This window comes from Chanodichthys erythropterus, chromosome 4 (genome assembly GCF_024489055.1).
Source record: "Chanodichthys erythropterus isolate Z2021 chromosome 4, ASM2448905v1, whole genome shotgun sequence".
Taxonomy (NCBI): domain Eukaryota; kingdom Metazoa; phylum Chordata; class Actinopteri; order Cypriniformes; family Xenocyprididae; genus Chanodichthys; species Chanodichthys erythropterus.
Window position 1 is genome coordinate 24,424,786 of NC_090224.1, and position 15,648 is coordinate 24,440,433.

At 40.6% G+C, this 15,648-nt stretch overlaps 1 pseudogene; it reads right to left on the reverse strand.

The window, feature by feature from the left end:
* Nucleotides 1–2,242: 2,242 nt before the first annotated feature.
* On the reverse strand, nucleotides 2,243–15,348 carry LOC137018288 (uncharacterized; annotated as a pseudogene).
* Nucleotides 15,349–15,648: the final 300 nt, after the last annotated feature.

The window sequence follows — 15,648 nt, forward strand, 5'->3', positions numbered from 1 at the left end:
TGGTTACAGATACAGGTTACATTTGGTATAAAACAAAGTCTCAGCTTTCAAATTTTGTAAAGGTTTTAATAAATTCAAACACTAAAAACTGTGGCTCTTTAATGTGTCACGACATACAGATCGCGGCATCTTAGTTCAAGTGGCAGGAGAACCGTTCATCTGTTCCTACTAGTAATAAACATGAATTAACATTAGAAGGTATGTTGTTTCAAGCACAGAAAGACATCAGTACACACCCATTTTTTAAGTTCAACTCCACTGACATTGATTTATGAACTCTCCTGTCTGGTTTGTCTGTCAGACAAACTCAGCATTATGATTGGTCAGATTGTCTGTCAATCAAACGCCTGGTGAAGGGTGAATTGTTCACGTAAGTGAATAAATACATAGAATCACATGGAATGCTCACCTGACTTAATGGTCTGCTGGTAGAACTTTTAAGCATGTCAGAGAGGTTCTAGGTTCTAATCCACCCTCATATAGTCCCCGCATAAAAACTGGCATTCAGTGATAAAGCGCTCATCTTTGTGGACTGTACACGAGTGCAAAGAGAGCACAGTTGCATGGCACTGATAACAATGGCAACGTCAACGAACGCTCAGCATGATTTCAAAAACAACACATTCCAGCACCAGACTGCCTCTTATTTAACAAACGAAAGAAATGAATATCGCTAATCAACTGGAGATGTTTCATGTGTATAAATCCGTGCCGCGGGATTTTGAAAAAGTGGTAGGGACAATATTGATCATGGTGAAAAGTGGTGGGGACGTGTCCCACCTGTCCCACCTGTCCCACCTGCAAATTAGTGAAGTTCCTAAACGTAATTTAGGGAGGAGAAAGCCCATCTAATCTTCCAGTCAACAGTCAGAGTACATAAGCAGCTGCTTACCTCTATTCAGTCTCAGTTGTTCCAGCATCCCTCCACCTCCCCAAACTCCACCTTCATCTAAGGTACCTTGCCCTATGTAATCACATCCTATATTTATTCACTGGGGGCTGGGGGGTGTATCAGAGCTCGAGTTGAAGATGCTTCATCGAGCCCCTCCTCAGTGGACAGCAAGCCAAATTAGCTAACCTAATACACAAAACATTATATGGACAAACAAACTCGTTAATGGATATATAGATATTGTAAATAGCAAACCTTATTATGACATTTTCAAAATGTCTTAGATCTCTGTCTGTTCAAGGTGTGGTGACCTAATGATCGGCAGCCCTAGTCTGACTCAGACCCGACACCGGACTCACCCGCAGAAGAGCGTTAGATCAGTACAAGGACATGGACCTAGTGCTGGCAGAAGAAGGGCTTGGTTTGGGCCTCTCCAGTCTGGGCAGGATCACTGTTAGATTCATTCCTGAGGAAATTTTAGACACCATTTTGAAAGACTTTTTGTATTGGGAAACAAAATTGAATAAGTAAAATAACACAATTAAAGGTGCTAAAGAGGATGTTTTGTTTTATACATTTTTGCAATATTACTTGAAACTGTCTTTACTAACTGATAAAAGACTACTTATTAGGTGCACTGAAAGGAATAATATTAATATACATCATCTGTACTGTGCACGTGGTAGGGCCTTAAAAACATCAGCCAATCGTTTACGCGATCATCGCGTAAACGATTGGCCCTCTGGCTTGTCAATCACTGCCATGACGTTCCTTGTGAGAGACGAGCGCGGCTGCGCGCTCCAGTAACTTTCCACACTCTACAGGCGCCACATGCAATGATTTTGTCCGGAGACAGGAGTAACATCTGCAGATTATGAGTTACCTGTGGTGAGTCCGACATAATGAATCCACTAACATGATACAGTGAATGCCGGTGGTAAACACTCGTGTTCCAATACGAGTGTTTATGAGTTTTGGGAGGCGTTCCCTCGAAAGGAGGGGGTGTTGTTCTTACGCATGTGCTCATTTCAAAAACTCAGTAACAGTCTTTGGTTTCTCAGTCGATGTAAAGATCCTCTTTAGCACCTTTAAATGGGTCAACAAGAAAGATGTTTATTATTTATCATTTATAATTTTAAAATAAAAATCAGACTCAAACATTTAGAGAACTGATTGTTTTCCAGGGCATGTACACTACTGTTCAAAAGTGATAGTAAAAGAACTGTATAGCCAGCCAACTATCAGGCCACTGATCTGAGCTTATATTGGTCAAAAATGACTGCCCATTAAAAATAAATGGGGGTAATGCATTTTTACATCTGCATTACTCTAAACCACTAAATCAGACCCCTAAAGTACTTCATGTAATGCAAGTTCATAGCTCATAATGCTTTGTTCCCTGAGAAGCTGCTCCAGTTGTCTGTCATATGTCTGTTGGGCATCCTGCAGTTTTTTGCTGCTTTCTGAAGCCTCTTTCTTTCAACCTGTTTTGCACTTGTCCAGTTCTGAAGTCAGCCTCATATTCTGTACATCCAACCAGCTGCTCTGTTTTTGAATGTTCGAGACTTTCGCTCCCACATTGTCTAGGTAGCTCTTGTCCTCTACCTGCCGAAAAACCCTGGAGGAGTTGGAGGGAATCATATTCATCTGTTTTTCCTGTTTCTGGCAGGTGAGGTGAAACATGACCGAGTTGGTGAAGAAGTTAGCAATTTTTGTTAGAAATGCTTTGGTGACCGTCTGGACCTTGGAGGGAGTCTGCAAAGTCTTCTTTGCATTTTTTTTTTTTTTTTGTGTGTAAACATCAAGCTAGGATTTTAAATTCATGTTTTCCTGTCTCAGTTGTATCACCTGGGTATGTTGCTCGTTTTTATCCTTCAAGGTACTCCACTGTCTGGCTGAAGTTAAGTAAGGATACCATACAGAACTTTCTGCTAACCCAGAAGAGTATTCAGAGATTTTTTTCTGACAAGAGAAAAGAGAGCCACATCTACAGGACAGTCCATTCATGAATTTGATTATTCACTGATCGGTTATAGCATTCACCATTTTGATTGTTGTTGCTTGGTGGACATGGTAGTGGAGTATTTCGAGTGCTTGAAAGCTTGAAATTTTATTGACCTCACAAAGAGCGTGTAAAACAGCCAGTCAAAATCAAACTTGTAATGACTGTTAGGTTTAGCTTTACAAGATAAATATACCAACGATTCAATTAATGAATTTAAAGGTACTCACAGAGGATTAACTTAAAGGTTATCTAATGATCCTGGGTGGAGTAACTTCCTGTTGACATTCGAAGTGTTGTCAAACAAAACAGAGGCTAGCTAGACCCTCCCTCCTCCTCCTCCTCCTCCTCCTCCTCCCCCTCCCCTCCGTGCTTCCTGAATCAGTCATGAACGCGCATTTAAAATCATTCTTGTCGGTTATTGGCTGGAGCATGTTTATTATGTTTCGTGGTCCAGGCTGCACCAGTTAGACTACAGAGACCGCGTTTTTTTACAGTGTGTTCAGGGGACAGGTAGCTAGCGGATAGTAAGGAGATGTTTGCTGTATGTGACAAAAAATGTTTTGGCCTAAAAACGCCTGACATCGCTTAGAGCACCTTTAATATCTTAGAATTAAAGAGGGAGTTCACAGAAAAATGAAACTTCACTCCTCATTTACTCACACTCATATCGTCCCAAACCTGTATGACATTCTTTCTTCTGTGGAACACAAAAGAAAAAAATTTAAAGAACGTCTGTTTATTTTGTCCATACATTGAAAGTCAGTAGAGTCCAATGTAAAATTGTTTTGAGCCCCACTTACCAAAACACTGAAACATTTTTCAAAACATCTTCTTTTGTCTTCCACAGAAGAGAGTAAGTCATACAACATGTGGATGAGTAAATAACTATTTTCATTTTTGGGTGTTACTCGAAATATGACTCGAACGTTCAGATACAAGCAAATAAAGAACTTACAAGTGTTTTTGCTATTGTAACTTGTGTTTAAGTCATTTTTCAGCTTTGCTATCTCTTTGTCTGCTACATTTTTCTCTCCAGTCCCTGCTTTAAGGGCACCTGTGAGGTCAGCTTTCTCTTTTTGGAGTTTGGTGTTGTCTGTGGAGAGCTTGTTTAAGCTCGCTCCAGCTCTTCTACTCTGTTGTCTTTGGCGGTCTTCTCGGGCTGGCCGTACACAAGGAAAAGCACCAAACTGGCGATGATGAGGGACTGGATCAGAAATGAATAGAACACAATCCTCATGTATTAGCCGCAGCTTTTCCCCTTCGCCTCCCGCTCAAATGTGGCCTGGGAGTAGGTGTTGTGGGAAAGAGATGAACCTTCTGTGATTCTAGAGGTTTTTTATGAAGAAGCAATACCAGGATACAGGGTAGTAGCTGTGTTTATAAAGTGGAGACCAGAGGGCCTAGATTGATATCTTGCCCAACCTGTCAAATCCATGGAAATACATTTTTTTTAATTAAAGTTTTACAATTTCTCAATAATTATTTTAAATGTGATTTGTTTTATCATGAATTAGAATTCTATCCAAATATTAATAAGAATATACTAATGTGCCTTTTCACTTAAGTTACAGCACACCAGTAGTAATGTTATATTCTTCTTCGCACCAATATCTGGATTCTGATTAGCAGTGCCCTTTTTATGTTATTACAAATATAACGAGTACAATTACAAATGTAATGAGTTACAGTTACATTTAGCTTGTAATTAAATTATGTAACGCCTTTACGTAACTAGTTATTCCCCAACAGTTAGGCACAATGTACTGTGTTCATGTTGTATTGCAAAACGCTTTTGCTGCTACTGAGGAGGGATACGGGTACAATTAGAGACAGGTTTGTGGTATTTTTTTTTTTTATAAACAATAAGGGAATCATTCCTGAACCATTTTTGCTTTGTGGCAGGGTGCATTATCCTGCTGAAAGAGGCCACAACCACCAGGGAATACCGTTTCCATGAAAGGGTGTACATGATCTGCAATAATGCTTAGGTAGGTGGTACGTGTCAAAGTAACATCCACATGGATGGCAGGATCCAAGGTTTCCAAGCAGATCATTGCCCAAAGCATCACACTATCTCCGCCAGCTTGTATTCTTCCCATAGTACATCCTGGTGCCATGTGTTCCACAGGTAAGCGATGCACACGCACCCAGCCATCCACGTGATGTAAAAGAAAACATGATTCATCAGACCAGGCCTCCTTCTTCCATTGCTCTGTGGTCCAGTTCTGATGCTCACATGCCCACTGTTGGTGCTTTCAGTGGTGGACAGGGGTCAGCATGGGCACCCTGACTGGTCTGCGGCTATGCAGCTTCATACACAACAAACTGTGATGCACTGTGTATTCTGACACATTTCTATCAGAACCAGCATTAACTTCTTGAGCAATTTGAGCTACAGTAGCTCGTCTGTTGGATCAGACCACACGGGCCAGCTTTCATTCCCTATGTGCATCAATGAGCCTTGGCTGCTCATGACCCTGTCAGCTGTTCACCACTGTTCCTTCCTTGGACCAATTTTGATACTGACCACTGCAGACTGGGAACACCCCACAAGAGCTGCAGTTTTGGAGATGCTCTGACCCAGTCCCTTGTCAAATTCGCTCAAATCCTTACGCTTGCCAAGTTTTCCTGCTTCTAACACATCAACTTTGAGGACAAAATGTTCACTTGCTGCCTAATACATATATCCCACCCACTAACAGGTGCCGTGATGAAGAGATATTTAGTGTTATTCACTTCACCTGTCAGTGGTCATAATGTTATGCCTGATCGGTGTATATTACAGTGTATGTATTTGTAGCCTACAATGTAAAAGCATGTACTGTATACACAATAAGTGCCCTAAAGAATCGCTTACACATAACATAAATTGCTATCACCAAAAGTGGCAACTATAGTAACAGTAATTTTGTTGTTTGTTTATTTGTTTGCGCATCCACAGGACAAGCACTGTCATTTTCATGATTTGCATTATGAAAATATATGACAGATAAATGTATTAACCAAATTTCATCTCCTCATGTAGACTGGAAGTGTGAAGCTGACTGTAAATCCCAAATTCAGATATTATGGTATTTTTGTGGAAACATTTCTGTAAGAGCATCAATGTATTTGGGGATGGTTTTATGTTATTCGTATTCATTTTAGGCTACATTCTCAAAATAAGTTCTTGTTTACAACAAGCCTGAACTTCATCTACTCCGAGCTCATGTCTTCTAAATCCATGTGGACGTGATACTGGATCTGACCTCCCCACGTCACCCCATACCATCTGTATACTGGCATATTAGCATATGTTAGCAGGGCTGATGTAACTCACACACTCTCTCTTGAAGTTTTTGTCTCACAGGTGATGTCTATATTAGAGCTGCAGTGATGTGCGTGTATGTATTGACAGGCTTTGATATCTGTCTGAAGTTTAAACTCTTTCATCTTTATGACAAACAGAACAAAAAAGAACGGTGATAGGTGGAGATCTGCCCTTTCTCAGTACCTTCTTTCCAGCTCTCTCTCTCTCTCTCTCTCTCTCTCTCTCTTTCTCGTTATTCTGTGTTCTCTTCTCGTTCACCTCTTCCTGTCGGCTCTCATCAGGATGATGTCTTCACTCCACAACCACAGAGACTTGTGGAAATGATGCTCCTCTCACTGTTGAACATGCCATAGATGTTTCAAAAGCTTAAACATAATTGATCCAACACATGCAACCAGCAACACCAAACTTTCAGGCACGTTTTTTAAAAGTTCAACTTTTGTTTTTTTAAAGGAATACTTCAACCAAAAATAAAAATGTACTCACCTTCATACCCTCCCAGATGTATGTATTTCTTTCTTCAGATGAACATCAACAAAGTTTTTAGAAAAATAATACATCTCTGTGAGTTCTTATATCTTATTTTAAAGTGTTACCAAAAATATAAAATAGGTTTAAAATAGTTTTATGTAACAGTTAGTTCTAGTCCTCAAATTTGATTGGCAGAGTAAAGTTGGGATTTATTAGTGGCTCTTTCTTCAGATTACACCAGTAGGTGACCACAAATGACTGAGTCACTGAATTATTCACTTAGCCAATTCATTCATTCAGAAATGAAACAGATTGCACAGAGACACGCAATGGTTCATTCTGCATTGGCTATGTCTGGATTTAGACGAAGTAAATGTAGTATTTTGTCTAAAATGTAAAATACTTATTCAGTTGTTTATTGTATTATTGTATACAATAAATATCACACTTGCAATTATGCTGTTGTTCTTAATATCAGCATTCTTTCTAGTGTGACAGTGATTAACTGATGCATACAGAATATTAATATATATTATGTTCTGCTCATGGTCAGCACATGTGATATTCTCCAAATGTGTGTATGTCTGGACAAAGATAATTAACCCCTTTATACCTCAGCTTTTGATGTAACTTCTATTTCTTTCGCAGACACTTGCATTTTCTGGCAGTGGCATCCTAGGAACTTCCTCTCTGCTGAACGACTTCTGACTGGCAGGCGCTATCAGGGATAGCAGGAATGAAGGGTGTGTGTATGTGTGTGTGTGGCCTGTCCCTGAATGGAAAACAGGCATCTGTCAGAAAAGTGAAAAGTCAATAAATACAGACATCAGAAAGCCCATCTCTGGGTGTGCATGTGTGTGACATATCTCCCCTGCTCAATCCACACAGGATTGCACATCAAAATCAGTTTAGTTCTCCACACATCAAACAGTGCAGCATACTTACACACCTACAGAGAACCTGCCGCTGCAGTTCAGTTTACTCCAGTGTCTCTCTCTCTCCCTCGACAAACACCTGTTCAGACGACTGCCACATCTCTGGAGACTCTAATCCGCTTCCCCGGTCCTCTCTTCCTTTCACCCTCCATCCATATCTCTCTCTGGCTTTCTTTCTCTGCCTGCTTTCAGTTCAGTGGAATTAGATTTGACTCAATTCAATTGAGTTCAGCTCCATCAAAGGATGTTTGTTGGCAGGATCAGTTTGTTCTCTTTTCAGTAGCGAGCGTCATAAAGCCTATTCCTCTTTTAGACTCTCTCTCTCTCTCTCTCTCTTTTCCTCCCCAGGGTCTCATTCCCTGCATCACTGCAATGTTTGTCCACCGACGTGCATGCGTGGAAACCTAATAACAGAGTGTTATAAAATGCTGTGTCATAAAGTGTATAATGCTCCAGGGCTTTTGGCCCCTCATAATGATAATAATCACTAGATAGGTTTATTTTCTGAACAAAATGTGAGTGCTGGTGATAAATTCACCATCAGGATGTTAGAGTCATATACACTGCCACAAGAAAAATTAACCAGAACCCATATTTCTACATGGGTTGTTTCAACCCAAATTTGATTCAAATATGGACAAACCAGCCATTGGGTTACATTTTTTAATTACATTTTTTACTTTTTTTAACTCAAAGGTTGGGTTTGTCCATATTTTACACAGATTTGGGTTGAAACAACCCAGTATTTTTTAGAGTGTATGATATTCTACTGCAAGGATATGACTGGGGGGCCCAAGGAGTGTTAGGGATTCTACATGGGGCCTCAGTACACTGCACCAGTGAAAGAAACCATCTCCTGTGATATTCTCATGTAGACATATGACTGAAGTCCCTAGGGTCATTTGAGGACCCACACAGGGACTCTGTACGCTACCCAAGGGAAAAGAGCTGCCTCCCATGTCTCTATGTATTCTGATGCAAAGATATCCCTGGGGCCCTCAAGGACTGCTGGGAATCTCACATGGAGCCTCAATATACTGCACCAGGGCATAAAGGTGCATATCTCTATCCTCATCATAGACGCCGATTTATGTTTCTGCCGGTGGGTGCCCAGTCCCTGGAAAGAAGAGTCAAGTGATAGATTGACGCGTATGTCAGAAGACTTAACTTAAACTTAACTTAAACGAGCCACAATGCATGATTTCAAAAACAAAGTTTCAGCGCTAGTTCGCTTCTTATTTAACTCAAATCAATGTCAACTTGATGATTTATTTACATTATATCCATGCAGCAATATGACAATTTCGACCCAAAAGCACATTCTTTTCACGGGTATTGTCCGCTGTTGATATCGCTGATATCTGATGGAAGGATAGTTTGAGTTTGAATGCGCGCATGTATCTGATCGAGAGCAGAGTCATTTGTGCTCGATCATCACTTGGATGCACTCTCGACATTTGCCATTAAAATATTGCCATAGAAACGGCCTTAAATAAACTATAAAAAGGGTGAAGATTGTGTCTGAAAGCTACAATTGATTTTCTATTGGTTAAAATCAATTGAGAATATCTCGTATTTTTCCGTGGGTGCTCGGCCACAGAATCGGTGCCTATGATCCTCATGCAGAGATAGGGCCATCTTGGGGCCCACATGGGGACACTACCCCAAGGAAGAAGAACTAGCCCCCATGTCTTTATGACAGGGATGGGAAACTTTGGTACTGGAGGGCCACTGTCCTGCAGAGTTTAGTTCCATCCTTAATCAAACACATCTGCTTGTAATTCAACCAGAAAGACTCAGGGCAGGTGAACTTTTTTCTTGGTATTTATTCTGTAAAGTATTAACAAATGGTAGTGAGCTATAATGATTTGTGTTTAGTTGTATAGATAAGTGTTTGGGCATAGACCCGTCCGTAGTCCAAATCCTGGGGGATGCAGATTTGTCTGATTCTGCCTGAAGACGAAGGCAGGGGCGGAGCCTACCCCCAGACAGGGCCAACCTGGTGATGGTGGGGAGGATGGAGGGCAACGTCAGGCTCTTCAACTGCGAACGTGAAACAGAGAGTTCAGTGCTTGGCCAGTAAAGCAGTGATTGGCCAGGCCTATCAGTATGAATGAATGATGTGGCATCAGAGTCTTCCTGGTAGAACTTATGCTAAAGCTCTCATTTCTGTCAGGACTATCTTCAATGATGATTGACAGTTAGTATATAGTTTGGATTGTCAGAATGGTTCTGTTCTGGGTAAGAACTCCCTGCCCATCCATGCAGCCTAGCATGGATAAGAACAGGGAGAACAGTGATAACCCCATTTAGTGTAAACAGAACAGAACCAACATAAGGTATGCAGATAGCATTAATGTTCTTAGTGACAATAATTTAGTGTAACAACATAATTCAACAAAAATTTGTCTGATTTGAAGAGGTATATCAGAGGCCAAGTCCCGACTGGACGCGAGGAGGAGCTGGTGATGTAAGAAGGTAATTAGCTCCAGTACAACATGATAAAGCTGCTGATAATACTGAATGGACCTTATATTATAGGGATGCTGTGATAGGCATTGTATTTCTATAGGTAGATGTGGATCAGCTGAGAGTTAGGTGATGCGAGGTTGACTAACATGACCTGCCAGAAGTAATACGCTTAGTTTTTCAATCAATCCTGAAGACATAGGTTTGATTTTTTAGGTGTGTTTGATTAAGGACAGAACTAAACTTTGCAGGACAGTGGCCCTCCAGATATTCTGGTGCAGAGATATGGCTGCTGGGGATCCCACATTGGGCCTCAATACATCGCACCAGGGTGTAAGACCCCACCCTGGTCTCTACGATATTCTGATGATGAGACATGATTGGGGCCTCAAGGGGACTTGGGGGACCCACACAAACCTCAACACATTGCACTAAGTCAAAAGAGCCCATGTCTCTTTGATATGTTGATGCACAGATATGAAAAGGGCCCTCAAGGGCTGCTGGGGACATCACATGGGACCTCAGTACACTGCACCAGGGCACAATAGCCTACCCCCTGTCTCTTTGATATTGTCAAGCAGAGTTGTGACTAAGAGTCTCAACGGGCATTTAGGGGGACACCATGGGACCTCTGTACACTGCCCCAAGTCAAAAGAGTCTACTCAGATAACTATGATATTCTGGTGATGAGACATGACTGAAGCCTTCAAGGGAGCTGGGGGCCCCACACAGATCTCAGTTCACTGCACCAGCACTCGACTCCATTCATCTTTGAAGTTGTGATAGGGGCCCATGGGAACTCAATACACTACTCCAAAGAAAACAAGCCAGTGTGTCTCTTTGACATTATTATGCAGAGATATGACCAGGCCCCCAAGGACCACTGGGGGCTCCATATGGGGATTCTGTACTGTACCCCAAGGAAAAAGTGTCTCTATGATATTCTGGTACAGAGATATGACTGGGGGTCCCAACAGCCCTTGGCATAATAAGTATGAAGACTAATAAGCATTATATCTACTACTAATAATGCACATAGACCCCAGATAACAAATTAAATATGTTGTATTAAATACCCTCTTAATGGTGCTAATATTAATATTCACATGGTGTATTTAAATAAATTTGCAAGTATTGGGGTTAGAATTAGTTCTGTTCTGCTGGCACTCCAATAGCTTTACAATTCACATTCTCTCATGAGTATCTGTTTGAGCTTTACAACTAACAAATTGAGTTTAGCCTCTGAAATTACTATATTACTTGAAATATCTCTCTTGTCTCAAATTGATTTTTTTTTTTGTCCTGACCACAATCATTGTTTTGAAAGACTAGAAATGAATTAACTTTATACGTGATGTGATTTCCAACAGTGTCATCTAATTTCTCTCTTAAAGGGTCTGAAAAGAAGAGATGTGATTCTTTCTGTTCTTCATTTTTACATGTCATTAATCATTCTGCTATAAACAGTCTGACTGTGTTACGCTTGCAGACGTGGGAGAGAGCTTCCATACTTCAGATGAAATATATTAGGGCTGATTTTCAGAAAGATGAGAGAGTGTTATAGAGTCGGCAGGACTCTTTATCGGTTTGATTAGATTATAAATGAACATTAGCTCTGAATTCTCTCTCTCTCAATCACTATCAATCATAATGGTGTAAACAGGTGCATATAAAGTAAAGCTTATGTTGAAAATCCCTGAAATGTTCTAGTTGCCAAAACCAAAATGTATGCAAAGCAGGTTATATCATGAGCTATAATCATAAACACTTATTGCAGCTATGGAATGTTTGTCTTTTAGGGGGTACCAGAGGCATTTCTGGTTCTTTCAATTAGAATTCAATGTGACTTGGGTTCAAATACCAGTTGTAGTATTTTTTTTTTAACAGATAACTTTAAAAAGTTTTAAATAGGGATATTTGTCTTACACAAACGCATCGATTCTCTTCAGAAGGCCTTTATTCAAAATGTGGGCAGCCATTCACAACCAGTATAAACCTTGGAGGGCTAAGGATATTTTTAAATATATCTCCGATTGTGTTTGTCTGAAAGAAAATATTCATATACACCTAGGATGGCTTAAGGGTGAGTGAATCATGGGATCATTTTCATTTTTGTGTGAACTGTCCCTTTAAAACAGATGATTTGCATAAGGTGCAACTTGATTTCATTGATCAAATCTAGACATGTGAATATGTAATTTCAGCCACAGTGCTTTAAACAAGCACTTTGTTTTACCTACATAATTTTGAACTTAATTATTAAAGATTCACAGTTGCATGAGATGTCAAATTACTAGATTCACACAGAGAGTGTCTTGTGAAAAAGTCAAAAGCTGAAAGCACTATTCTCAAATCTGTACCCCCCTGATCTTAGTTGTGTTCACAAGCCTTGCTAATAACCATCCTAAGGCTAACTCATTTGCATGTAGACTAATCTAGAATCTTCAGTGTTTCTCTGCTGCATTCCATGTGATCAGATGGGGAAAAAACAGTCACCTGCAGTCAAATAAATTGCATTGAACCATTGTATCCAAAAACAGGTGATATACACCATCTTGGCTTGAATGACATTCGGCAGGTATTTTCATGACATTAACGTGCTCTTCAAGTAAAGTTGGAAATATCTTAATTACAAGTTCTGAGTAGATTAATGACTGAGCGAAGTCATATTTACGAGTCAGAAACTCAGAATTCTAGGTAGATTTGCCGAGTTGTAATGTTGCAAGGGGTGTGTTGATTTGAAACATTGTGTAAACACTGATCTATAATACTGATATCATACACCGATGAGCCATTACATTATGACCACCTATCTAAAAACCTGTAGGACCTCCTTTAACTCGCTAAACATTGGCCACATGTTGAGGCATTGATTCGACGAGGTGGTGATAGGTCTCCTGGAGTACCTGGTACCACAATGTCAACAGCAGGTCTTCCAGTTCCCGTACAGTGTGAGGTGGTGGTGATGTAGTGCAAACCCACTTTTCCAAGTCGACCAACAAATATTTGATTGGGTTCATGTCAGGCTAAGGCATTAACAGAAATTCACCACCATGTTCCTCGAACCACTCCTTGACAATTCTGGCAGTGTGGATAGCGTATTATCCTGTTGGTAATGGCCATCACTGGCAAGGAACACAGTTGCCCTGAATGAGTACACTTGGTCTGCACCGATTTTCAGATACCTGACAGCTGTCAGTGATTGTGCTATTGGGATAATGGGGCCTAAAGTGTCCCAAGAAAACCGCCTCCGGCCTATGTCTGCCCAAAAGTGCATCTCGGTGCTATAGCCTCTGTTGGTAATCAGTGTATCCAAAGCTTGGCCTTTGATGTAATGCACCAGGAATCTTGATTTATCAGACCAGGCCACTTTATTCCAAACATTCATAGTCCAATCTTGAGGATCGTGGGCTCATTTCAAGATCGTTCGGTTGCCATGTGCGTTCATTGCTCTATGCTGGGGGTGGTCATAATGTAATGGCTCATTGATGTACATCTGTAAATCATATATAGAGGTCAGCTAGCGTAAAGTTAATTATAGTATAATGAATGATTCAAGTTGATCACTCATTTTCACAGTTTGTTTTATTTCATTTTTTAACAAATTTAGTTTTGATATTACAAATTAGTGACAAATTAACGATCATTTTGAAGTAGCTATTTGCGTTTATTATTCACAATATAATTATTTTGTTTTTCAAATGTTTCAGAAGTTCTGGTGCTAAAGTTAGTATTACCTTAATGACTAACAAGTAAACCTTTAATACCTTCATCAGGTCCTGAGAGGACAAGTCAGTGTAAATATGTGCTTACATGGTTTATGTTCTTGCATTTCATACACAGTCCCTGTTGAGGGAAACCTGAGGGAAACCTGAAAACTAGACAATTCCTAAAAGCTCCACCTTGTCCATGTAGGCACTTTAGCCCAAGATGTCCTTGGGAGCTTTGCAGAAATGTGTCTGTAAAAAGACAGGTAACATGGGCTTGTTTTACCTCTGAGTCAGCTCATCAGGTTCACTCTTAAAGGAGTAGTTCACTTTCAAATTAAAATTTACTGATAATTTACTCACCCCTGCCGTGAACAACAGTTAAGATGGCATTCCAGGGACCAGTTTACGACAGGGCTCCTCTCTAACTGCTGGTGTGGAAGAAGATGTGCCACATTGTGATTGGATCTTTGGTGAACGAACATAAACAAATGTTCAGCAACATCAGATAAGATGTTAAGATAACTACCAAACACCTCTTCCACAGCAGGAAGAAGGACTTTCTGCACCCACCACAAACAAGAAGAGGACTTCTCATTGGATGACACATTGACCTGTACCCACCAAACTCATTCCTAAGGTTTAGGCAAGGACTGCCATAAAAATTCCTTCAGGACCTCCTGGATGGAGCAGCAGTGACTGAAATAAAGTGAGGCAACAGAGATCTATCTAACACCAATCATACCTATGTTTGGAGGCCTTGATTTCGCATCACATCCACTCCATCTTCATGCAAAGCACAGTTTATGTTAATGGTTTCTGACTGTTAACACAACAGGTCATGGGACAGATAAACAAATGCATGGACAATGACAACAATTTTGTATCATGTTTGGTGTCTATGGTGTTTGATGCCTTTAATAATTTGAAAGATGTTTGGTAAAGAAATAATGCATGGGTAAAATGTGAAAGACATAATTTTAACACTGTAGACACACATAAATGCTAGGCAAATGAGTTCCACACTAGGGTGCAACACAGGATCCAGGATCGGAAAGGCGCCACATTTCAATCTCCTCCTCATCAGAAAGGGATAAATATGTCCCCCGGGTAGACACACCCTTGTTCTGCATTTCCAGCTCAACAGGGAAGACATTAACAGAAACTCCATGTCCATGAGTTTCTGACCTGACGAGGAAAGAGAATACAAGACAGTTAAGGTTAAGCTTTTGCAAGCAAAACCTTTCACATTGCTTCCAGCTGCACTCTAGCTGCCAAAAGGGCCCCAGCATTGAAGGACTTCATCTGACCTTACGGCTCCTACAGCAGCGCAGCCCAGTCCACAAAGGACCTCTGCATCAGCAGACATTGCCTGTACCATACGGCTCCTCAGCAACGCAGCCAGTCTGCCAAGGAACCTGTGAAGATTCGTCTGACCCAGCTGCCCAGTCCATCCGAAAGGATCCTCTTGGCGCAACCGTGCCCAGCGTGGCACGACTACTGGATCGCAACTCCTTGCCCTCCCACTGTACGCAGCCTGCATCATCAGTGGAAGACATCTTTTGCACTGGATTGTTCACCTGACTGTGTGGAACGTAAATATAAACTTACCAAACCTCTTTCTAGAGACCTTGGCACTAGTTTATACATCCAGCATAAGTTTTTCTAACCTGTTTAGATAAGTTACTTGAGGTCAGCTTATTACAAATAATAGGGATATTATTTATCCAATTATTTATCACCATTTTACCAGAGGCATTAGGTGGTTAGTTTCCATAAGAAGCATTCCCATACAATTATCTTCCATTCTACATTCAGTTCAACAGCATTGCATTTATCCATTCTGTGTTCACTTCATT